General features: G+C 39.2%; 1 long non-coding RNA gene across 1 annotated transcript; it reads left to right on the plus strand.

Moving 5' to 3' along the window:
• The first annotated feature begins 982 nt into the window (after nt 1–982).
• LOC119088692 lies at nt 983–4,189 on the plus strand. Its single transcript, XR_005092387.1, has 3 exons — nt 983–1,205; nt 2,057–2,112; nt 4,060–4,189. It is a non-coding gene; the product is annotated as an uncharacterized LOC119088692 (long non-coding RNA).
• The last annotated feature ends 21,196 nt before the right edge of the window (nt 4,190–25,385 follow it).

The raw sequence follows: 25,385 nt of genomic DNA on the forward strand, positions 1-25,385 counted from the left end.
CAATGCAAGAGGTGAGTCCTGGTTCTTAATTAATCCATATGGAGAATTCAATAAATATCTATTGAATAAATAAGAGATGCCATTCTAAATCTAATAATGATGAAATTGAAAGCTATGTTTAAAATATATATAAATATTAGGTTACTGGGAAAATTGAATGTGCAAATAAACTAAATTTTAAAATAACAATTATAATAATAGTACTTGATTTTACAACATTTTTCCATAGATATTTTCTTTTGGTTTTGATAACTCATTCAGGTAACTAACACCAGGGTGGTAAAAAAAAAATAGTATTTATAAATGAATATATATTAGTAAAACAGTAAATGTAAGAGATAAGTCAAGGCTTTCTGACTCCAGGATTGGTGTTCTTTTTATTAATAGGATATTTTCTACAAAAGCCATTACACTATTTCTCAGTTACAGATGAAATTTGTTTACATTTCTCATATACATGGTAACAGCAATTATTTTAACATTTGAACAATTATTTTAAAGGCAGATTAGAAACTACTTAATGTATACTCTTAAAATTGGGGAGAACTGTAAGTCCTAAGAGTTAGTTGAGTATAAGGAAATGGTTGGGGGCACAATGGGATAGACAAATTTCATAAATTTCTCCAACATGGACACTTTGGATTTAAAAGCTTAAAAGTACTTTTGTTCCAAAGGAGAAAATACTCCATACTCTAAGGATGTTATTATTAACATTGATCTTTTTATTTATATTCCACCTTAGAAAACTGAAACAAACTATATAAATATAACTGATCAAATTTTAAAATGTTTTGAATCTTTAACCATATATAAATTTTCTAGAACAATAAGAAATTAAACCACAGTTTTCAAAACTGAATGAGTGATGAAAACAAAAGCCATTGTGCTAATTTGTGGTGTTTGTTAATGATTAGGTTTTATTCTTATTACTTCCAACAAAAACATAGATAAGAGAGTTTGTAATGTTTCTACAAGAGAAAAAGTAAAGCAAAAAATGCTTCAGAACTGAACTGAAATAACACAGAGACATTATTTTTTCCCAGACTCTCCTCTGAACCACAACCAATAGAGGGAAGGTAGGAGGGACATAGAGAAGGCAGGCTCGCTTTATTAGAGGTAACACTCCTTTACTTCTTTATTTGCAGACATCCCATCTTAGCAGCACTGGGTGAACTAGAAGCAAACCACAGAGACACCGCACCAAGGTAATGGTATGGAGAGCTCTAATTCGTCTAGAACATCATCAAGGCAGAATATGATTTCCTCAGCTAATGGCTGTTTTGTTTTGGCTTTTTTTAATTTGTTTGGTTGGCTGGTTGGTTGGGTTTTTTTGTTTTTTTGGTTTGGTTTGGTTTTGGTTTTTTCGAGAAGGGTTTCTCTGTGTAGTTTTGGTGCCTGTCCTGGATCTCGCTCTGTAGACCAGGCTGGCCTCGAACTCACAGAGATCTGCCTGGCTCTGCCTCCTGAGTGCTGGGATTAAAGGTACGTGCCACCATCGCCCAACTCTAATATCTGTTTTTAACCAAGATGAAGCTGGGACAATCATGAGTTCAACTCCAGACAGTCTTCATTAAAGGGACAATGGCACAATCAGATGTCCACAAAAGTGTTAGACAGACTAATCAATTAGAAGTGATTTAAAACTGTTCACATGAGTTCATGCTGGGACATTGTCATGGAGAACACTCCCCAGAGCTCTAATGAGAAGATAAAGAAAATCCATGAAAGAAACTAAGGATTTTAAAAATATATGAAGCCAGGATGAGGAATAGAGGCACTCCTGCTGAACACTAGAGAAAATTTCATCCTTTAAGAATTCTCTTTGACAACAAACCTAACTAGCTCACTTGATTGGATCTGTTCCAATATACAGGCAAAGCCTTATTGAAGTGATTGTGATAAAAAGTCTAAAAGAATTAGAGGAAGAAAATATCACAAATGAACACACACACACACACACACACACACGGGGCTGTAAATGAATATTAGCAGTTAAGAATACAAGACACTTTGAAAGCCACTTACCAATTTTTTTGTTTTTATTTTTTATCTATAGGATAAACATCAATGTGGAGCATCAAAAACTTTTAACTGGGAAACTAAAATAATCAGGTATGTATTTTCTATTGTGTTCCATGTATTAATTACACAAGATAATAGGTTTAATCATGACATCTTCATACATATCTGGGCATATGATACACTTTGATCATATTCCTCTCTTCTACCACTTTCTCTTGTTATTCCTCCTGTCCTCACTGGTCCCCTTTTTATTCCCCCCAAAAAAAATCTCCTATATTTTCATGTCACTTGTTTCAATCCAAATTTCACATGTGAATGAAAACTTGTTATTTGTCTTTCTGAATCTAACTTACTTAAATGTGATCATTTCTAATTCCATCATGTCCTACAAATGACCTAAGTTCATTCTTTTTGCTCAGTAAACACCTATTGTGTATCTGTATCACATTTCCTTCAACTAAACTGGCATTTAGGCTGATTCCATAACAGAATAGTGTCCCCAGTAAATAGGACTGTACAGGTATATCTATTATATGCTAAAAGTAGTATAGCTGAATCATGTTGTTATGAATGTAAATTAGACCAGGCATTATAGAAATCAGTATGGAAATTCCTCAACAAATTAAACTCAAGTGTGCATTTCACAAAATTCACCATAACTATCATGCCAGTTGAAAGCAGGATTTTGGATTAGTAAACAAACAATTTTGTTAATCCTGAGACTAAAGGTGCCACTAGAATGAAGGGACATTGTATTATTTTTCCTAACACCTCTGTCTACCATTAACAATGCCTAGTAAATGTTAGGTAACCAAAGTATTTGCTGAATTAAGTAGTGGTCCACACGAGTTAAAAAAAAATACTTTGCATCCAATAAATTGGAGGCATGAAAATACTGTTTTTTAGGGGAAGAACATGAGATGGACTAACTTAGTTCAGACCCAGACTGAAGTGGTTTCAAAGACTTTCTGGTGATGTATCTACAAGTTCATCTGCTTACACGAAGGGCAGGGAAGCTGAGGGCCCAATAACTGTGCTCACCAGTCTCATACCAGCTGAGTCTGTGCCAAATCAAGATAGACATTGATACAGACTGCTTTCATTTCCCACTTCCCATCCACTAAATTCTGATGCCAACTGTTCTGCACATACATGCAAGTAACCTGGCACTGTGAAGAGAGATATTGTGCTACTTTCTATCATATACTTGTCTAGTGTCAGACTACCATAATTCAGAAATATTTGATTATTCAATGCCTTTACATATGGAGTATATGTCATTCAGCATGGATTTTCAAAAAACAAATACTGTATAATGACATTTTACAAAAATATTTTCAGGAAATTATATAGAGGATCCTGTAGAAGAAAAATTATGTGTTAAGGAGAAGAAAAAAAAGTCAAATAACATAAAATAATTTCTTGATTTCATAAATCTGTCCTGGCATAATACATAATATACCATGTCACACAGCACACATAGAGGAGCTAATTCCAATAAAGCTAAATTTGAAAGCTAATAGCACATCAGAATAGAGCCTTCCTTGAATTCATTTCAAAGTATGATGGCACCTTAGAAGACACATGTGAAACAAACTTAACAGTATTTTTGTAGACTTTTTGTCTCATTGGGCTTTTGTTTTGTTTTGTCTTTTGGTCTTTTTCTCATCTATTTTGATTTCTGTTTTTGTGCATTTCCGTGGGGTTTTGTGCGTGTGTGTTGTTTATTGTTTGGTTTTGCTATTGTTTTTGGTTGTTTTTAAGAAGTGAAAGAGAATATAAGGTTGTGTCCATAGGAGGTGGGGGGATCTTGGGAGAACTGGGGACGGAGAAAACATGATCAAAATATATTGCATGAAAAAAAATTTCAATAAAATAAACATATATGTGTTTAAAGTTCACATACTCAATCCCAGGAGAAAGCATTACTTTGTTCTTAAAAATTTTGTTTTTTGTTAATCAACAAGCAGCTGGGTAAAGGTCATCCTCTCATTATCAAGCACCTAACAACTATTTCTTCTGGTGTCCCTCACTAAGGTGATAGAAGGACAGGATGAAGGTTTTGATACTACGAGGACTCATTTTGGCATTTGCTGTTTGCTTCCAGGTAAGCTCCCAGACTCTGGAAAAACCACAAGAACTGCCCAAAAATAAAGGCTATGTAAAGTCAGGATTGGGTTAAAAGCAAGATTAGGGCATTACGTTTTGAAGCCAGAGTTGATGAACACAAGATAAAAAGGAACAGGAATGGATTTTTCTTCCAGAGTTCATGGGAATACGTCTATTTGAAATCACATGGTTGTGTTCACCTGCAACCCCAGGCAGCCGGAGAACTGCACGTTTGAGGATAGCCTGGCATATAAATACCCATGCTAACCGACTGTGCCACTGTGAGCTCCGAGGATAGCCTGGGCTAGGGAGTGTGACCCTGTCACAGAATGCCTGAATAAATAAGTAAATGATCACCTAGAATTTGAGGAGTCAAATAAAGTGAGATGCAGAAAGAAAATAAAGAAGTTAGGAGGGATTTAAAATCAGACTATTGTGTGAGGAGAATAAGGTAGGACAAAAACTCCTAATAAACGCAAAGGATATGGAGCTAAGTTGACAAAGAAAGTAACAAGGCTCTTTCCTTAATGTCAACACCCTGCCCCTCAGTGGCCAGGCCCTGCTCCTTAGTGGTCAGGCTCACTCACCACCTCCAGATGAGGAAAGTTCCCTTCTGAAGTGAAAAATCAGAGGTGAGGCTGCCCAACTCCAACCTGAGTGCAGCATCTGAACCTATTGTGTGTACCCTTGTGATCAAAGGTTACAAACTATTCTCCCATTTAAGACAAAGCAATTTAAGACAAGGAAGATAGTCCCTTCAGACAATATCTACAGTTGACCCTCAACAAGAAGCAATGACTAAAGTCTAAAATAACAATTATAAACTCAACACCTTCATTCGACTCATCTGGAACATGACTTGTAAAACTAGATTTGGATGTGCTTTCAGAGTGAAACTATTCTTTCCATCTTATGCCTTTTTGCTTACATCCTGCTCTTTCATAGGGTTAAAAGAAACTTTTGTGTTCACCTGGTATAATTACGAAATATTCATTTGTTCCCTTTGGTCAGAGGATGCAGTGTCCACTATTTTTAGAGTTATAGTTGATCTTCACAAGTTGTCGATTTTGCTCGACTATAATTTATTGCAAAAGTAATTTCCCTCCTTTTTGCCACCAAACTAATATCTTCACAAAATTCTTTCCATGGCAGTCAATATCCCCAGAGAAAGCTGCTACAGAAATGGTTGGGTTTCAGGGTTGTTGGTTTTTTTCCTTTTTTTTTTTTTTGTTTTTTAAAAATAATTTGCCTCACATATTATATCCTGATTGAGGTTCTTCCCTCCCCTCCCCATTCCTCCTAGTTCCTCACACCTCTGCTCTCATCTGGACCCAACTCCTCTCTTTCTCTCACTAGAAAACAGTCAGGCTTCTAAGGGATAACAACACATCAGGATAGGAGAAAACAGACAGAAGGAAAAGAGACCAGGAAAAAGGCACAAGAAACAGATAGAGATGCAGAGACCCACTCATTCACACATGCAAAGATCTCATAAAAACACGAAGCTGGAAGCCATAATATAAATGCAAGGTGAAAGCAGAGAAAAATACATGCATACATTAAATTAAAAATTAGATCTATTTACAAAATGAGAGTTCTGATAGGACATTATGGTACAGGGAACCTCAAAAGACGATGTTGAGTTCCTTCTGTGTTTGTCATCTGCTGTTGGGTAAACAGTCTACCCCTAAGAGCAGTTTGTTTCCCCAGTGAAAATCCCGTGGAGAAAACTAAATTTTATTTCTAGTAATTATCAGCTGGAGATAGCGTGTGGGTTAGGGACAGGTGTGTGTCTTCTTTCAGCTCTAGAACCATGCTATTGCAGATCCATGCTCCCGTCCATCCTGTTGTGTATAGAAGGCCTTGTTTCCTTGGTGTCCTCTCTCTACTCTGTCTTTCATACTCTTTTCACCTCCTCTTCTGCAGGAATCTCTGAGCCCCGAGGGGAGGGGTTTGATGGGAACATCCTGTTTAAGGCTGACTGTCTGTCCCAAAGTCTCTCAGTCTCTGCATAACGTCTGTCTGTGGATCTTTGTATTTGTTCCCATCTACTGCAGGAGGAAGTTTCTCTGATCATGGCTGAGCAAGGCAATGATCTAAGAGTACAGCAGAAAGTCACTGGGAGTCATTTTATTGCTATGTTCTTTTAGAAGAACAGTAGTATTTTGGTTTTCCCCCTAAGTCCCCTAGTCTCAGATTTTTGGTCACCCAAGCCGTGTTGATATGGGTTCCATCTCATAAAGAGTGGGCCTTAAATCAAATCTGTCACTCTCACAATCTTTGTACCACCATCGTGCTAACATATCTCACAGGCAGGGGCACCACTGTAGACCGGAAAGGTTTGTAGCTGGATTGGTGATTATGTTCCTCTTTTGGTAACATGTGGAATACCTTCCTGTCCCAAAGACAATAGAACATAGGGGTGAAGACTCTATGTAGGCGTCTGTTCAACTTCTCCACGTTCAATGAGTTGTGTAGCTGTTGTCTTGAGCAATAAGGCTTTACCATGGGTTTGTAGAGTGCAACAGGTCTGGTATACCTCGATGATTTTGTCTAACTCCATCCATTTACTTGTGAATTTCATGGCTTCATTTTTTTTAATGGCTGGGTTATACCTCACTGTGTAAATATACTACAGTTGCTTTACAGATTCTTCTGTTGGAGATATCTAGGTTGTTTCCAATTTCTGGCTATCATGAATAGAGCAGCAACGAACATGGGTTCTGTGGGAGGATGAAGCATCCTTTGGGGGATAGGCCCAAAAGTGGTGCTGAAGTAGAACAATTCCCATCGTCTTGAGGAACCGCCACGATGGTTCCCATGGTGGCCGTACAAGTGTGCAGTCCCGCCAGCAATGGAGAAGTGTTCCTTTTACTCCACATCCTCCTCAGCATGAGCTGTCATTTGTTTTATTGGTCTTAGCTATTCTTGTGGTTGTCAGATGAAAGCTCAGAGTTATGTGATTTGTGTTTCCCTGGTGGCCAAGGAGACTGAATATTTAACTGTGTGTCGTCCATTCGAGTTGGTAAAAATGTTTTCCCATTCTGCAGGTTGCCACTTGGTCTGAATGACGGTGTCCTTTGCTGCACAGAAACTTTTCAGTGTCATGAGGTCCCATTTATTATTGATCTTAGTGCCTGTGCTAACTGTTCTGTTCAGAGATTATTTTCCTGTGCCAATGCATTCAAGGCTGTTCCTCACTTTCTCTTCTATCAGGTTTAGTGTACCTGGGTTTATGTTGAGGTCTTTGATACATTAAGAATTGAATTTTGTGGAGGGTGATAAATATGGGTCTATTTGTATTCTTCTACATGCAGCCATCCAGTTTGACCAGCACCATTTGTTAAGGGTGGTGTCTTTTTTTGCTATGTCTCCATTTTCATTTCTGATTTTGGAGTGCTGTCTTTTTTTTCTGGTATGTATTTTTGGCTTCTTTGCCAAAAATCAGGTGTCTGTAGGTGTATCCATTTATGTCTGGGGTCTTCAATTTGATTCCATTGACCAACATGTCTGTTTTTGTGCCAGTACCATTTATTACTATAGCTCTGTAGTACAATTTGAGGTCAGGGATGGTGATACTGTCATTTAAAAAAAATTAATTAAAAAAATACTTTTATTGTTTAGCCTACCTGTCTTCCTGACCTACTTGCTTCTCTGGCAGGTTTGGCTTGCAGGTTCCCGGGGAGTGCCTGCTAGAGTTGGGGTCTGAGATAACAGGATGAGTGGAGAGGAAGGTTGAAGGAGAAGATCTGTGTGATCCACTGGAGATGGGGCGGAGAGGAAGGAAAGGCCACAGCAGATGATCTTCTAAAGATCTGGGGATGAGACCAGGGGGTTGGATTTGGAGGAGAGAAGGGGGAGGTGAAGAGCTGCCGTTGGGCTACCTGCTTCTCTGGTAAAAGTGGACCTGCAGGTTTCCAGGGAGTGCCTGCTGAAGTCAGAAGCTGAGGTGAATCAGTCGGGAGAAGAAAAGGGGAGAAGGTCTGTGCAAACCACGGGAGATGGGGCAGACAGAAAGCAGAGGCTGCAGGGGGAGTCTGCTACAGAGGCAGGGATGAGACTGAGTGGGGGACATCGATTTGAAGGAGAGAAGTGAGATGCGAAGATCTGCAGTTAGCCTACTTCATGCTTCTTCCTAGTGTGGGAATACTTGCCTCTGCTAATTAGAGCAGAGGTGTAAAGAGGTTTGGGGCATTTTGACCAGCTAGGTTAAAAATATCTTGTAGCTAGAGTTTTCTCTCTGGGTCCCGCCAAGTCCCAGCAGACCCTTAGCCCACTTATAAAATAAACATACAGATGCTTATATTATTTAAATTGCTTGGCCATTAGCTCAGGCCTATCATTGTCTAGCTCTTACTCTTATATATAGCCTATTTCTATTAATCTATACTTTGCCACGTGGCTCGTGGCTTACTGGTACCTTACATCTTCCTTGTCCTGGTGGTGGCTGTAGGCAGTCTCCTCCTTCCCTTCCTGTTCCCTTAATTCTCCTCTCTGTTAGTCCCACCTATGCTTCCTGTCTGACTACTGGCCAATCAGTGTTTTATTTATTAACATATTTGCCATACAGCAACAGCTACCTCTTATCTTCTGTAAAATTCAAAAAGGCAGGAACCTCCTTCCACAGGCCAGGTCTTGAGGTCAAGACAGGAGCTTTAAAGGCTGAACAGACAAACTAGATGTCTATGGACTCACATCACAATGAAATTCCCATCATGTTTCTAAAAGCAGCCAGCTTAGCTTGGCAGGTATTGCAAGTAGTGTATGCAGCTGTATGTCATCTACTCAGACACTATAGCTAGAGAGAAAACAGAGGACTAACTAACCATGTCCTGTGCTGTATCCTGCACGGATTGATCCTGGAAACCTGATGGAGACAATGTGGGAATGAAGAAATGACAAACTCTGAAGAAACAGCAGAAAACATACAGAAAAGCTGGGATCGGGTAGGCTGTGCTCCCTCTGATAGAAGGCACCTACTGCATAACCCAGAGACTTAGCAAGTTTATTGTGCACAGCCCTAAGAGGAAGGGTTAGCTGATCTCTCTGAGAGATTATAGAAGAGCAGTCTTAACCCATAAAAATTCTGGAGGAGAAATCTGTGGTTGATAGTATCTGGACCAGAGGAAGGCTTTGCCGTTTCCATGGATCTGAAGTACCAGGATCTTCGACATGATTTTGCCCATGTCAACAACACATATTCCCTTCAGGCTTTATCCGCTCCTCACAGCTGCTATGAGTTCCACCTTGCTTCTGCTTCTACCTAAGTGAAGGTTGTCTAGCAATGCCACTTCTTGCAAGGCTCTCCTTAAGGTGAGGCTGGAGCAAGCTTCATGAAAAGTATCCAGGGACGACAGGGAAGTGGCCAACCATCCCCAGTTCTTTTCATCGCTGTGTAGAAACTAGTATCCCAGGAAAATCTCTGTTTAGTGCTGCGGCAACATGGGGGAGGGCAAAAGCTGAGATCTTTATTCTAACACTGCTAATTCCATGTTCATTCATGTCTATGAACCATTCGAATGTGTTGAGCTTGTCTTGGGAGTTTTCATAAAGATTTTTCTGAGCTCCCTGCAGTTGCTATTTGAACTTCACAAGGAGAGTAGGTGAGCAGTAAAGCCTGGCATGCCCTGTTCTATCGTGTTACTCTGTGTGTAACACTGTATTTCGGATTATCCCAAGGTTAAAGGGGAGAATAAGAAGCACTCAAAGCCATAAACAAAAGAATAGATCAATTCCTGAAACAAGAATTAAAATACAGGAATAACTGATTCATTTTCTCATTTAATAATATCTTCTCTTTGCCTGTAGTTCAGTGAGAGTCAGAAGTCATGGGAACAGGTTATCGAAAAGACAGTCAACCTTGGATCCGAGCTAGAAAAGGCAATCAACAGTCATTTCGCCCAAAGCTCCATTTCCAAGACCTCACAAAGCAGATTTCCATCTACACAGCTCCGTAAACAACGTTCAGACTCTGCCAAGCCTACCAACAGAGTCTCCCGAAGGGCTTCATCATCACCCTTCAGAGCTCAAAACTCACAGACTCCTTTTTCTGAGGTTAGTGCATTAATTGACAAAGGAGTCAATGAGTTATCTTCAAAGTTCAGGGATTTAAGTACAAAGATAAGATCTGGCCAACCTAGACCTGCTAACAGACAGTTAAAACAACCTATGCCTAGATCAGCTTCTCAAACATCTATACCTAGAAAGAAGTCTTCAGAAACCTCAAAAAGAACCTTATCCAGGGCATCCAAAAATCAACCATCTAAGCCCCAAAAGAAAAGACTAAAATTAAAGCAAAATTTAGCACCTGCTACAAAAGCTATAAAAAAACAGCTCACAAAAATTAAACCTATAACATCACCTAAAAGAGGGCAGGCCCCATCTCCAGCACAACAACGATCTAAGTCCAGAAAGGAAAAACTAAAGCAAAAGAAAAAGCAAAGAGTTGCTATCAGAGACATGAAAAGACTTCTTAGAAAGATTAAATCAAATCTGTCACTTCTGAAAAGGCAAACTGTGTCGGTAATGAGGGACAGCTTACGCAAATCCAAAACCAAATGCACCAAACGTAGGGAGAACCAACTCAAAAATACCCTTGAAGAAACAAAAAGACTATTTTCCTTAGCAGAGGAGATGCTCAACACATCTACCTGGGGACAATCAGCACCTGATGAAGAATGGTTAACAACACCTCAAACAATGACTTCCGGTACCACTACAAATGCCACTCCCACCAAGAGACCAAACACAACCCCAGTGATTGCCACTACCACCTTCCTGGCATCAGTCACTAACTCAACAGCAGAGGCTACAACCACATACCAAGGGACTGCCCCTGGCCCCACGACTTCCATAGACACGGTCCATTCAGCCTCTGCCCCTACCAGTGCATCTGATTCTACCACAGAGGACTCAGAAAGTGAAGCAAGCACCGAAGAGGATGCCACTGTCCCAACCACAAGTGGTCCTGCCACCCAAGCTGCCTCTACAAGCACCCCATCTCCTGTCACTGCTGCCACCGCAGCTACAATCACCACCTCTGTGCTTGCTGGAGCCCAAATTGAAACACGCTTCACTACTCTAGGGATTGGTGCCACCACTAGGGGTAGCACATTGTCAGCCCGCACAGCTACACCTCTTCCTTCTGCCACTACAGACATCCTTGGAACTTCTACCACTGTTTCTGTTGGTTCTACCACAGCTGCACCACAAGGCACAACAAATGCATTGAGTTCTACTGATAGTGCATCTACCACTGTCTCAACCGTACCAGATGTGACCAGCACATCAGTGGCTACAGCTGTCGCGCCAACAGCAGATAACACAAACAATGAAGCTACAACCCAAGTGGGTGTGGGGACCACTAAATCAGCAACTGGCACAACTGTAGCTATCACCGGGACGCCACCCAGTGGTGTCACCACTCGGAGTGATTCCACAGTCTCAAAGATGAACTCCACATCCATGGCTGCTACTACAGCTGCTGGATCTACAACCACAACCCTTCTGAGAACGATTGTCCCAACCTCTGGAACAGATACCGTTAACAGCGTGGCTGTAACTTCTCCAAGAGAAACATGAGCTGCTGCTATTACAACCTCTGTGACTCCCTCCTCCACTGCTCAACATGGTACCTTGACCACCTTGGGTAAAAATTCTACTCAGGCTTCTATAACTCCACGGGAAGGGGCTTCCACATAAACCAGAAGAAAAATGAAACCTCTGAACATGCCACAACTCTAGCCAGAGGTGCCACGGCTTTACTTACTGATGCCCCAACTTCTCCAGCTGATTCTACAACCTTAGAAATAGGCGCCACATCTATGGCTACCAACACATCCATGTAACTACTAGGCACTACATCCGTGGCTACTTTATTTACAACCACAATCCCCATAGCAACCACCACTGCCCCTGCAGCCTCTACATCTTTAGTTGTTGATGTCAGTTACTGCCAGAACCAGTGGACCCATCACCCCACCACAATCCCAGTCACTCCATTATCGAAAAGAATTTTCAGCTGCTGAAACCACAGCTCCAATGGGATAGGCTGAATCTCTAGTCACTGCGAACACTGCCTCAGCTGAGGCTACCTTGCTACTGACAGCCTAGGCCACCATTGCTAGTACAACTACAGATAAAAATCCTACAAGTGGCATTTACTCTGCACCATGGCAAAATCAATGCAAAAATTTTTCAAAACACCTCAGTAAGTGTAAATTATCTCATGCAAAGGAAATAAATTCAGTGGTGTTCTGTGTGTCCCCAAACACTTTGAATCACTTCCAGACTACATTTTGACTTTGCATTTCATAAAGCTTGGCTACTCTGATTTTGCATACAAAGATGTAGTAGAGGTGTAGGGTATGCTTGATTGCAGAACACGTGGTGGCAAAACCAAGACCAGAATCCACAGGTCTTAATACTTAAGCCAACTTTCAGGATTTAGGAAAAATGATCCCAGAAATGACTGAATAGATGGTTCAAATATAATCACTTGGTTTCTTCTTAAAATAATGACCACAGAGCTCTATCTACTATTTCAGAAAGTACAGTTTGAGGGCTAGGAGATGGATCAGCAGGGAAAATACCTGCCACACAAGCATGACAACTAGAATTCAGAACTCCAGCACTCACATACATGCTGGGCAGGTGTGATGGCCCACCAATAATCCCAATATCCTATAGGCAGAAACAGGGGATCCTTGTAGTGTGCTGGCTTAAGCCCTAAGCTCAATTGAGAAGCCCCCACCTAATATATCTGGTAGAGAGAAATGAAGGAAGATGACACCCGATGTCAATGTTAGGTCTACATGCACATGTACACTTTTGCACCCCCACAAGTATGAGCATACACACATACATGAACATACACCACACACACACACACACACACACACACACACACACACACACACGTCCTATACTTTTCAACAAGATTCCAATGAATGTACAGATTGGTGTCATCTGATGAACTACTAAATATAGTAAGCACTGGCCTCTGGGTATTTCAGACAGATAAATAGTCTTGTATATACAAGATCAAACACAAGAATGAGTAAATCAATAAATTACAATAAAGAAATTATAAGTTTCTTAGACAATTTTAACAAGAATTAGGCCAAAGTTAATGTCATATATAAATGATAATGTGTCATTATTTAAAAATATCCACAGAGATAAAATACCATTTAGAAAATATTGAAGAGTCAAGACACAATATAATGAAGATCTATTCATTACAGACCCACAATGTAAAGCTCTAAGGTAGGGCCACAGATGTGGCTCAGTAGTAGGACACTTTCCAGGTAGGCATGAGGCTCTAGTTTCAATAAATGACATTGAAAAGATTAAAAAAAATTACTAAGATAAAGTTAGCAGATCTAGGACTATTTCAAAAGAGTATTGCCATAGCATAGATTTGTGAGTTTTATTTAAGGTTTTGTAGTTGTTACTGCTATGTGGATGAAGGCATACAAGATAGCAGTCATAAAGGGCAAGGCCTTTGGTGTAGTGGAACAGAGGTGACTTGCTTTATTCTAAATATAAAAAAATGAGACATTATGATTTTTCTCTAGCAGAATTATCAGCTTTCAGGAAGTTGGAGGGTTTCAGAACAGAATAGGAAAGAAACAGAAATAGAAGAAATAGAAAATACCAGTTCTGAAACACATAGTGGTTATGGTAATATGATCTAACTTGATCATCTTTATGTCCTAATATTTCTCTACATTGAACTGTACACCCAAATATTTGCCAATATTGCTTGAAGAACTATTATCATCTCTCTGCAGAAGTGAAATCATCCTAGAAATCATGCTCCTAAGTCTCTCACTCATCTAAATGTGTTCACTTTTACTTCTTCAGCTTTTGTTCAATAGATCATTTTAAAACATGCTTCTTTTATTACATTAATTTGTGTCTTAGTATGTGTGTGCGTGTGCATCTGTGTGTGTACACAAGTAAACCCCAAAATGCAGGAGAGGTCAAAGGGTCAGAGGACTCCTTCTACCATGTGAGGCTTCTTCCTAAGCCTTTCCCCTCCTGTAAACCCCCCTGACAACAACAAAAGCTTTGTAGGACACCTGCCCAGAGGCTATCAGATGGCTCAGATGCCCTGGCATTGCATGGTGCTGATGGACTCCCTCTCTGGTCTCATCCTGTTATAGAAGGCTGTTTGGTAAGGCAAGAGACTTGGAACTACTTACTACCAGGAAGTGTTTAATTTAAAAAAATACATATACATATACATCATATACATATACATGTACATATATGTGTATATATGTACACATATACTAACCCTTGGAGACAACAGCCTTTTCCACCACGCTCAAAGTCAGACCATCGAAGACTTTGGGGGTCAGTGGGTCAAATATGTATTTCCAGGACTTAGCTACTCCGGAAGTTCAGAGTTTGAGATGTGAGACTTGATCCCAGCACTGTAGAGCTCCACACTTGCTCTTAATAACAGCACTAGCTGTACAGACCACGGTCTGCTCAGCTTCCCACACCCCTCTTCCCTTCCTCATATGGCCTTTGTGTTTGTTCTCTCTGGGTTTCTAGGCCCAGGATGACGAATGTGACAGTGGAAGTTGAGATGGGTGCTGTCCTAACTTGTCCATCAAGGTCCTCAAAGACCCTACCCCTCTTGACATCCTCTCAGTTCTCACCCCCTTCTCTTGGTAATCGGTGTTTCTAACACAGTGCTTTGTAGGAGAAGACCCTAGCCTGTTCCCTAGCAGCCTTGAGTGGCCTCTCCTTGCCAAATGCAGAGCCTTATACTTGGTCTGAAATTATTAAAGATGCCCAAAGAGGAAAGGAACCATGCCATAAAAACAATCATTCAGCTGAGCACAATGTTATCCTTCGTAACTGGATACTTGAAGTCCACTGTGTTCCTTGCTTGCCTCCTGAGTGTACAAGTGCGACTTCTCTATCTTGGACAACAAAGGGATAAGGAAAGGGAAGCTCATGATTAAGATAAATGCTAAGAGAGGAGTCCAATTGAGTCTGCTACCCTACCTTTACCCTTCAACTGTACAATCTCTGCCAATTTGTCAGAAAAAGCATATTATGAAAACTATTTCTGAATTCCTGAAATATACACGTAGCCCTTGTTCATAGGAACATTAAAATAGGAGATACATCCTAAATACATAATCTCATCAGTTTTTAAAAGTGAGTATACCGTGCAAGGAGCTGCCCCTCAGAGGAAGACCCATAGCATGTGTGCAGTCCAGCAGGTTCCTCTGGGCTTCCTTCCGGTTATGGCCCTGCATGGAAGGTAAACACCACTGTGACACATGGCACTTCATTCTTGATCGCTGGAGTTCCATTGCCAACTCACTTGTAAGCTGAACATACCTCTGTAGATGGCACCAAAGGATCTCAAGTGCTATGTATTTTAAGAGGAGTCAGTTCCTTGTCTTGCATGCCCTCCACTCAGCTACAACCAATGCAAATCTCAGGGCTTTCCTCTCTTATTTGGATTTAACATTATTTTCTTTTTGTTTTTTAAAAATATTTTTTCTCTTCATCAAGCATCATCCTATATAAAGCTTTTTTAAAAAAATTTGAGGGCTGGGTGGTGGTGGCACATGCCTTTAATGCCAGCACTCAGGAAGCAGAGGTAGGTGGATCTCTGTGAGTTCAAGGCCAGTCTGGGCTATAGAGTGAGTTGTAGGACATCCATGGCTGTTACAGAGAGAAATCCTGTCTTGAAAATAGTTTTTTGAGATTAGTATAATTATAGTATTCCCCCTTCTCTTTCCTCCCTAAACTCTCTTATATATGCCTCCTTGCTCTCTTTAAAATCCATGGTCTCTTTTTTCACTAATTGCTATTGCATGCATATGCATATACATATACATATATGTGTATATATACAAATTCCTAAATATATATATATATATATATATATATATTCCTAAATATAACTTGCTCAGTGCATATAATATTACACGCATATATGTTTTCAGGGCTCATTTGGCACTGGACAGTCAACTAGTGTGCTCTTCTTTGGGGAGGACCACCTCTCCTACTCCCATCTTTCCTCAGTTACTTGTAGTTCTTTGTGCAGAGCTGAGGCCTCATGGGCTTTTCTCCATCTGGTTTGTCCATTGGTGTCTCACTCATTCAGCTCATGTTTAGGTAGGCATGTTGGTGATACTTTATGGGCATAGCTTCTGACATTAATAGAAGACAAATCTTACAGCAAACTCTCCAATCCTCTTGCTCTTACCATCTTTCTGCCTCCTCTTCCACATTGATTCCTGACTACTGAAGAGACTAAAGATTGCCCAAGGTAATTTGCACAATTATATGCATATATTTGTATATATAACATATGCAAATCTCCACAATCATGGAGGTTCTAATCTGGCAGCCAGCTTCAAATAATGCCATAGCTATTTTTATGGGAATTCATTTCACACTATTACCAATTGTTTACTGAGTCTTTGCCAAAGGCACTGGTGGAAATACAAAAACAGAAAACAAAATACTCATTTTCAAAGAACTAACAGTTTATTGTGGGAGCAAAGATATGCACATATGCCCACATTCTCTCATTTATACAAGTATTAATTGAGGGTTCAATGATTTCTCAACTCCAGAAGTAGACTAATGAAGTTGGGAGAAAAATGGGCAAAATCTAAGCAATACACTAAATAAATAATCAAAAGAATATAACTTCATAGTTCCAACAAAGGAGAAATTACTTATTGGAAATGTTCTTGAATTTGTAATTTGGGCAAGTTTTAAGAGTTGAGTTAAGGAGAACTTTCCAAGTATATTAAAAGGCATGCACAACTTCACAGAAATAAAATTTTAAATTTTTATTGAGGCAATGCCTGATTACACATTTTCCCCTAGCATCCACATCTTCAGGCTCAGAATAAGACCACCAGAGAGCTTGAAAAAGCCCAGGCATTCCCACTTAAAAATAATTCCCCTTTCAATGACCCTATAATCACAATAGAGTCTATGACACTTAGGCAAGACTGACTGTTATTAGGCTTTTGAATCTCATTATATATTGGATGCAATCAGATTTTAAGATTTCCACCTGTTCCTACCCTCCCCCCCAAACGCAACATCAACATCTGCCTAATTTCTGCCAACCTAAGAGCTAAGGCTCCATCAGACAGCATCTGAGAACACTGACAAAAATATTCCCACATTTCTAAAGCCTACCTACATAATGCTCCCACCAATGTCTTTGAAAGTGCCTTGACTTGGGATTTTCTTTTGTTTCATAGCTACAAAATATTTCATGACGTTGCCATATTGTTGAAGCATGATATTTGGGGCAGGATGTATCCATATTTCCAGGCTGTGGCCATTGCTATTTACATCCAGAATAAACTACCTCTTATGTGAAAGTTGTGCGTTCACACCAGCTATAGGAATTTTCACTCCTGAAATGTGTGCTGCCAACAAGGTTAGAGTTTTAATACAGTTAAACAATCATTCTGTGTTTTAGTTGATCGATTTTAGTTAAAAAGGACCATCATACTCTGTTTCCTAATTTAGATCTCCTCCTTCAAGATGATGCTTTTGATGAAAGGGTGAAAATGTGCTTGTTGTAGCCTCCACATACATTAGGGAAAACAAATTTTGGAAACCGAATATTACTATCAACTGAAAAAAAAAGTGAACTATTCACCTCAATGAAGGGAGCTATTGATTAAGACTTCTCAGACTACTAAAAAAAGAGAGAGAGAAAGAAAGAGAATTTCAAGATGAAGTTTCTTGATATACAAAGCTTTGGTTTCATTGTCCCAGATTCAACTTTTGAAACCAGTAGGCGGAAATCTTAGTTGTCTTAGATCTTAAAAGACCAGTTAGTGCCAGCTAAGGACTCTGCATCGAAGGCTATCAGCTTACTTGAAATGAAAAACCTGTACATGTAATCTCTAATTGAACCAGCTTTCCATTCTTAAGTACATTTTACTGGACACTTCTAGTGCAAACAATTACTTCAATTCCCTTGAAGAGCAATACTGATGTCATGGAAATCAAGCTCCTTAAGTGATAACATTACAATGCTCACGATGCATTACTCTTGACCAAAAGTTAATCATAATGTTCACAGATCCTTTGTACACTAATACTTTGCCTGATTTTTTTTAAAAAAAAAAAATCCAGTCTTGAACAAAACTATTGGGATCTGGTATTTGTTCAAATGTGTAATAAAATAGTAGTAAGGTGAGCCAGAACAATGAAAACTGGAGAAAGCTTCCCCAAAAGATTGATAAAGAGGTTGAATTTATTTGTTTTTCTATAAGATTTTCCTATCATAATCAATACAGAATTTTATTGGTGTGTTTCAGGAAAATGTACGAGTAAAAATGTGTAATTACAAATATGGACATTTTAGGGTTCCTAGAATGGGAAAAGATATGGCTGAAGAGCTATCTTGTCTGGTAACAAGACTATTGTAGCACCCCCTGAAGAAAAGTAGCTGAAATTCAATAGACAATTAGATTCAGGTTTTTAATGAAAGTATTAGAGCACATGCCAATAAATAAATTCCAGAAAGTAACAAAATAGGAGTGTTCTATTTTCGTTCATTATATGTATGAAACAGTTTCAGAAACTAGATAGCAGCTATTTTCAAGTTTACTGAAGAAAACAGATGTTCCAGAGGTTGGCACAGCACTTAAATGCTTTAAGAGAGAAAATTTAGGCTGTTACAAGGTATTTTTTTTTTAATTTCTTATTTCTCCATATTTTAACTATATTTTTTCAGATATTGAGCCAATCACAATCCTGTCTTTAAGAAAATAACAGTCTATAAGGTAACAGTCTGTTAAAGAGTGTAAACTAGTAAATGATAGTATTGCTAAAATGCCACTGTATTAAATTTTTCAAGGACACAGAAAGGAACACTTTTTAAAGAGGAAAGTGGCACTAGACGCCAAGGAGTTAGTATTTTGAAGACTCCATAATCTTTAAAATATGAGCCTTGCCTCTTTAAATTTGAAGATAAGCTTCACTCCGTGTCTGAAAACACAATTAGGAGAAGCAGAAGACACGCCCTCTCCTTCCTTTGGTCTTGGGATTAGCTCAGAAGATACCTCTTAGATGTGACCCACTCTCCACCCCAGCAGCCCAGTAATAAAGAAGGAAGATCAAGGAGCCTCTGTTTCTTCCTCAGATGTATGATTTCTCAGTTTCGATTCATCCTCAAGAGCTGATGAAAAGCTAAAGCCAGAAAGCAGCAGAGAAAAAAAGAGCCCTTATAAGGTAAAGACTGAGTAAATCAGAGCTCTTAGAAGAATTCTTTCTTCAAACATCCACTTTTTATGATAATCCTTTTGTATGGACTTTAACTCTGACTGAATATAGATTCCTTAATTAAGAAATGCAACAAATAGATAAAAAAATTATTAACATGAAAATAAATGCAAATTCATAAGGTGAGATCCTTGGTGAAGTACTCTGGCGAAAATGGGTTTGCAAGCTATGTGGCTGACTTCTTGTTATTTCTGTTTATAGGACAGAGAAAGAGATAAAGCTCTTCTTTGCTCTGCCTGGTTAAAGGATGTTGATGTTAGCACAGCGAGCACTTTATTCATGCATTATCATTTCTAACAATGGACCAAAAGTAGCTCGGTATTTTTTACCATTAGTTAAACAGATATCTTACCTAAATGTCAAAACTAATAGAACATACCTAAATTATTTCTGCTTTTTTTGTTTGTTTGCTTTGGTTTGTTGGTTGGTTTTGTTTTTTATCCTTTCTATCTTTCTTGTTGTTGTTGTTGTTGTTGTTTGGTTTTTCTAGACAGTTACTCTGTGTAGCCTTGGCTGTCCTGGAAGCCACTATGTAGATCAGGCTGTCTCTCCCTCCTGAGTGGTGGGGTTAAAGTTGTGCAAGACCATCTCCTGGCATGTGTCTGTTCTTTTTTAAGTTCCCATCTGTAGCAACTCAGTGGGCAACTAACAGAGAACAATTCTGTGCCTTCCTTGCAGGGAACTCCTACAAGAAGAGATGAAGATCCTGATCCTGGCTGTTGCCACTTTGAATTTTGTGATTTACTTTCCAGTAAGTTTTCAGTATTTAAGATAACACTATTTTTAAAGAACTAAAAATTGAGGAGGAAAATGAACTTAAATTATGTTATCTTAAGAAACAACAATTTATAAATAAAACATTATTGCAGTTTTATATTCTATTTCTAGAATAGAAATGCAGTTTTAGATGGATTGGCAAATATTATGGGATCTTCCTCAGAAGGAAACCATGTAGAGATGCTTCAAAATGACTTGTATACCTTCCCTCCATCTGGTAATGATTTGCTACACAGCTTACAACTAATCAGACTTCAGTTGGCTTTGCTTGTGCCAAAGGGGCAGTGGACAGTCCTATTGAGGCAGACTCTCCAAAGAGCAATGCTTCACCCTCCTCTGATATAAATTTATTTCTCTTAAAATCATTTATATAAGCTAGGCCTGGTGGTACACACCTACACCAGAGCAACCCAGGACGCTAAGGCCTGAAGATCACAAGTTCAAGGCCTGCCTGGGCTACAGAGTGAGTTTAAGGCCAGCCTAGGCAACTCAGCAAGATCCTACCTCAGAAATTAAAAGTAAAAAAAGGACTAGGGATACAATCAGGGTAGCTCTCTTGCCTGGCACCTGTGAGGTCTTGCATTTAATTCACCACATCTGGTAATGTGCAATTTGAAAGGTTCTCTGTACACAATTTTACAATGTGAGAGATTACTTACTGGGACTTTACTATGGAGGGTATTTAATTCTAACATCAGCTTCTCCTCACTGTGAGATTATGTGTTTTGAGCTTAATTAAAAAGAAAAAGATTAAAATGAAAGCAAGGACATTCAGAATGTTGTTCTATTTGGTGCTATGTACTGATATGTGGTTTGTTTTAGTTAAATATGTACAAGTGGAATGTCACACAAAAGAATTGTACTTCTTTCCCTTTAGTATAATGGGAGTCAGGAAATACACAGTCCGAGAAAGCAACATTTTTCTGCCAATCCACCTTTATCCAATCATACAGCAAGTAACCCTTCATTCACCCTAGAAGAAGAAAATTCACCCACAGAAGATTCAAATAGCTATTCTGCACTATTAGACAGGATAGCAAAGATCCCTGGATCTCCCTCAGAAGGAGACGACTTAGAGTGGCTTCAGGCTGACTTGCAAAACTTCCCTCCATCTGGTAATGATGCACAACATAGCATATTCACTAATTGGACTTCAATTGACTTTGCTTATGCCAAAGAGACAGTAGACAGCCCCGTTGAGGCAGACTATGCAAACAGCAATGCTTCACCCTCCTCTGATGCTATTCAAGATAAATCTGCTATTTCCAGCTTTCCACCTAGTTCCCAAATAACACAGAGAAGGAGAAAGATGCCTCTTTCTAGGGAAAGCGGCATCTCACCACGCAAGTCAGTATTCCACAACCAGTACAAGTTGCAAGAGTCTGATACTCCTGACTTAGACACAGACTCAGAAATAACTCAGAGTCGTCAACACTTCCAATCCATTGGCAGAACTGAAGAATTGTTTGCCTCTGATCCTGCTACATACATGCAAAATTCTATGGAGAAGTTCACTGCCTTAGCAGATGAGGGTACCATTGACACATCAAATGAAAACATTTTTCTTGGAACTGGTACCACTATTAATGAGGAAACAGAACAAGAGAGTGTTTTCTTTATTGACTCTACAGCCTCTATTAAAAAAGATGTAGTTATTCCAAGAAAATACTTTGGAAGTTTGATAGACAAGGAGACATCCAATGAAGAAGAATCCACATTCTATACAGAAGCAGAGTCTGAATCAGAGGTAGATGTTTTTCAGGAAACAGAAGATATTTCATCTTCTCATAATTTAAAGCACTTTGAATTGGAAGATGGTGGCTTTGAAAGAAATGGATTTCCAAATAGCAACACTGCAAATTCTCTTTCCCAATTTATTATTGTACCTTCTACTGAGATAACAATAAGTGGTGGAGATCTCATAATTCCTGAGGAAGAAAATGTTGACACTCTATTTGCCACTAACTCTATGAACAGGAAAATATACTTGAAGCCAATGGCCACCAAAACAAAAATTAATAGTTTAGATGTAAATACAAGTATTAAGCAGAATGCAGAAACAGGAGGTAGTGTTGCAGTCCCTACACCCAGTAATTCTATGCACAAAATTGAAAAAATAGGTTACTCTAGACCCCGTAATATATATGATGATGTTGACTCTAAACCAATTATTGCTGTTATAAAGGATCCATACATTACTTGGAAAACCATAAAAAATAAACAACTATCTTCCACAATGGACAGTGGAGACATTATTAACCTCAGAAATGACTATCAAACTCCTACTGACATTATCACAAAAAAGAATGACAAACTGATCAATAAAAGAGAAACAGCAAGGAATGAAGAAAGAAACAGAATTCATAGCATTACTGGTGTAGTAAACAGTAATTTCAATAAAGACAAAGGCAAAGTTAAAATAGATTTGGATTCAACATTTGATGACTCACCAATAAAGAAGTATATCATCAAAATTAATAACTTTAAAACTCTGAAAAGAAAACCTAATATCCTAGGAAGTCCTTCCATGGATGAACCCCAAGTGTCCAGAAATGAAGAGAGTGTATTATCCAATGTAGCTTTCAACCTCCCAAAAGCAACAAACCCTGTGAATGAACTCTCCTGGGCAGCTATTATGGCACGTGAAATTTATACTCCTAATAAGTCTACTAAAACAGCATCAAAAGTAGGCATGACTACAGCCTCTTATGATGATGCTGAAAACACACTTCCTATACAAAGATATGAATCAGAAACATCTTTTGAGGAAGATACAACACAGAACTATGAAGCCAATATCCAAAATAAGGAAAGCATTAAAACAGAAGAGAAAAATACACTTGAAGAGGAAAACATCGAAGATTATATTTATGTTGTACCCATGGAAGATGATTATATTCTTAAAGAAGATAGACTGACCACCACACATTATAAAACTGACCCTGATGCATATGACACTAAATATTTCACAGGGACTATTAAACCCAGACCTGGGCTACCTGAATCTGAAAATCTTGAAAATGAGGTCTCAAAACCTCTGCTTTCAAGAACGAATCCTGAAGTTCAAAGAAAAATGACTGCAACAAACAGTAATAGTGACTCTAACCATGGTAGACTCTTCAGTGATACTACTTACAGAATTAGTGAAGAAAATGTCCCAAACATTTATACCTTTACCCAAGAAGCAGTGCCTAAATTTATAAGAAGAGATTCCAGTATGCCAATGAGAGGTAATGTAAACCCTGGTAAAGCTATGCAGGGCATAAGCAAAAGAAACTTAATGGCCTCTTTTGATCTAGTTAATATCAACAAAATGCCACAAAATGCCACTACCCTTTCTCTTCACACCTCTGCCTTGGAATCTAAGGAAGGCAATAGAAACAGTGGAACCACTGTTCCTGCTGTAGGAGATATCCAGCCCATAGGACTAAAGTCCCTGTTAATCCCCAAACAGAAAATACCTAGAACTGAAGTTCCTCTTGGTGGCAGTGACATGCTACCTGATACAGCAGTGGTGCCAGAGGTATCAGAACCAACAGAAGAACACTTGACTTCCATTGACCTGAACTGGGAAGTCATTGATGAGGCAAGCACTGGTGAGCCCTTCTCCAAGGTCTCCCCTGTTCCTCTAGAGGATCCTATGTCTTTTCCAGAGAAAATCATAAACATAGCTGACATACACACCATGGAAAATGGAGATATCAGCGATCACACTGACAGCATGGCTCTCTCACCTTATACAGCCCACCAAACAGCAACCCACAAAACAACAGGAATGAATGAAGACACTGAGTTTATAAGCCAGCATGTCCAACAAACAGCTGTCAGCCCAGTGGCAGAGGAAAGAGCTGCCTCAGGAAATGAGGCTAATACCTTTTTTAGTAATGACAAGACTGTTGTGGAAGAGAAATTCTACATTTCTGGAGATAATATTCCAGTAAATTTAGAAGACTTAAATACAATGCAAGCTAATTCACTCCTTTCTAAACCTGTAGTAGCCTCTGTTCAACAGAAAGGACTGGAAAATTTAAGAGAAACAATTTACCCTGGATCCACAGTGAGCACAACCAAGCTGACACAGGTTCAGGTTAGAGATCCACTTCTTCTTGATAATTTGGATCACCTAAGCACAAACTCTTACACTAAATTCTATCACTTACCCACAAAAATGGCCTTTTCTCCTACTGGCATTATTAAAAACAGCATTTCTAAACTTGACCCATCACTTACTATAGGAGAGACAACTACAAAAATGATTGATGACTCCTTTATAGCTGATGATATACTTGCTGTATCAGACAATGAGGTCGTTTTACCTGATGATACAGCCTTTACAGAAGACCTAAGTAACCTCTTAGATGGAGGGAAACATGTAGCTTCTATAGAAAATAATGATATGACTTTAGACGGAGTCATTGCTTTCACAGAGGACTCTTCAGCAGAGTCACAGGTGGAGTTCCAGGTGGGGACAAACAAAGCAAATAATATGGACCTCACCACCATTGATCCTCATGACAGTGCACTTGAAAATCTATCAAGGGAAAATACATTCTATGCTGAAGAGGAAAAGAGCCCTACAATAAGAAAGCCTACCATTATTCAAGGACTTCTCTACAGAGAAACTGGATCTCCTATTTCCTTTCCCTCAACACAAGTCACTGAGAATCCACCAGAAGAAAATCCTGTTGAGCCCAAGTATGAACAAAAGTACAAAGTGTGGTTCTTACAAGGAAGAAATTCTGATCCTGACAATAATGGTGCTTTTGTCCAACATTTGCCTGCCCCGTTGTATAATAAGTCAACAAAATCCATGGCTACCCACTTTCTAACTAACAAGAATGGCAAATTTTCTCCCAACTTCTTAGAAGGTTTTGATCTAAAAGAGGGCAGCATAAGCAGAAATGAAGGAGGGGACGCTGAGAACATCCACACATCTCACTCAGAACCAAGGACAGCTACAGGAGAAAGAAGGGGATTCCCAAGAGAAAGCACTGGTCCTACCATAGAGTCAACTACAGTCACAGGCAGAAAACAGCTCCCTAGCAAAGGGCTCTCATCCACAGCTTTCAATGTCCTTTGGGAAGCCAAAGCCACAATGTCACCAGAGTCAGAGGATAATAAAAACAAAGCTTCAACAACAGAGACTTACAATTCAGAAGACACCACTGTGCCTT

This window comes from Peromyscus leucopus, chromosome 10, assembly GCF_004664715.2.
Source record: "Peromyscus leucopus breed LL Stock chromosome 10, UCI_PerLeu_2.1, whole genome shotgun sequence".
NCBI classification, from domain to species: domain Eukaryota; kingdom Metazoa; phylum Chordata; class Mammalia; order Rodentia; family Cricetidae; genus Peromyscus; species Peromyscus leucopus.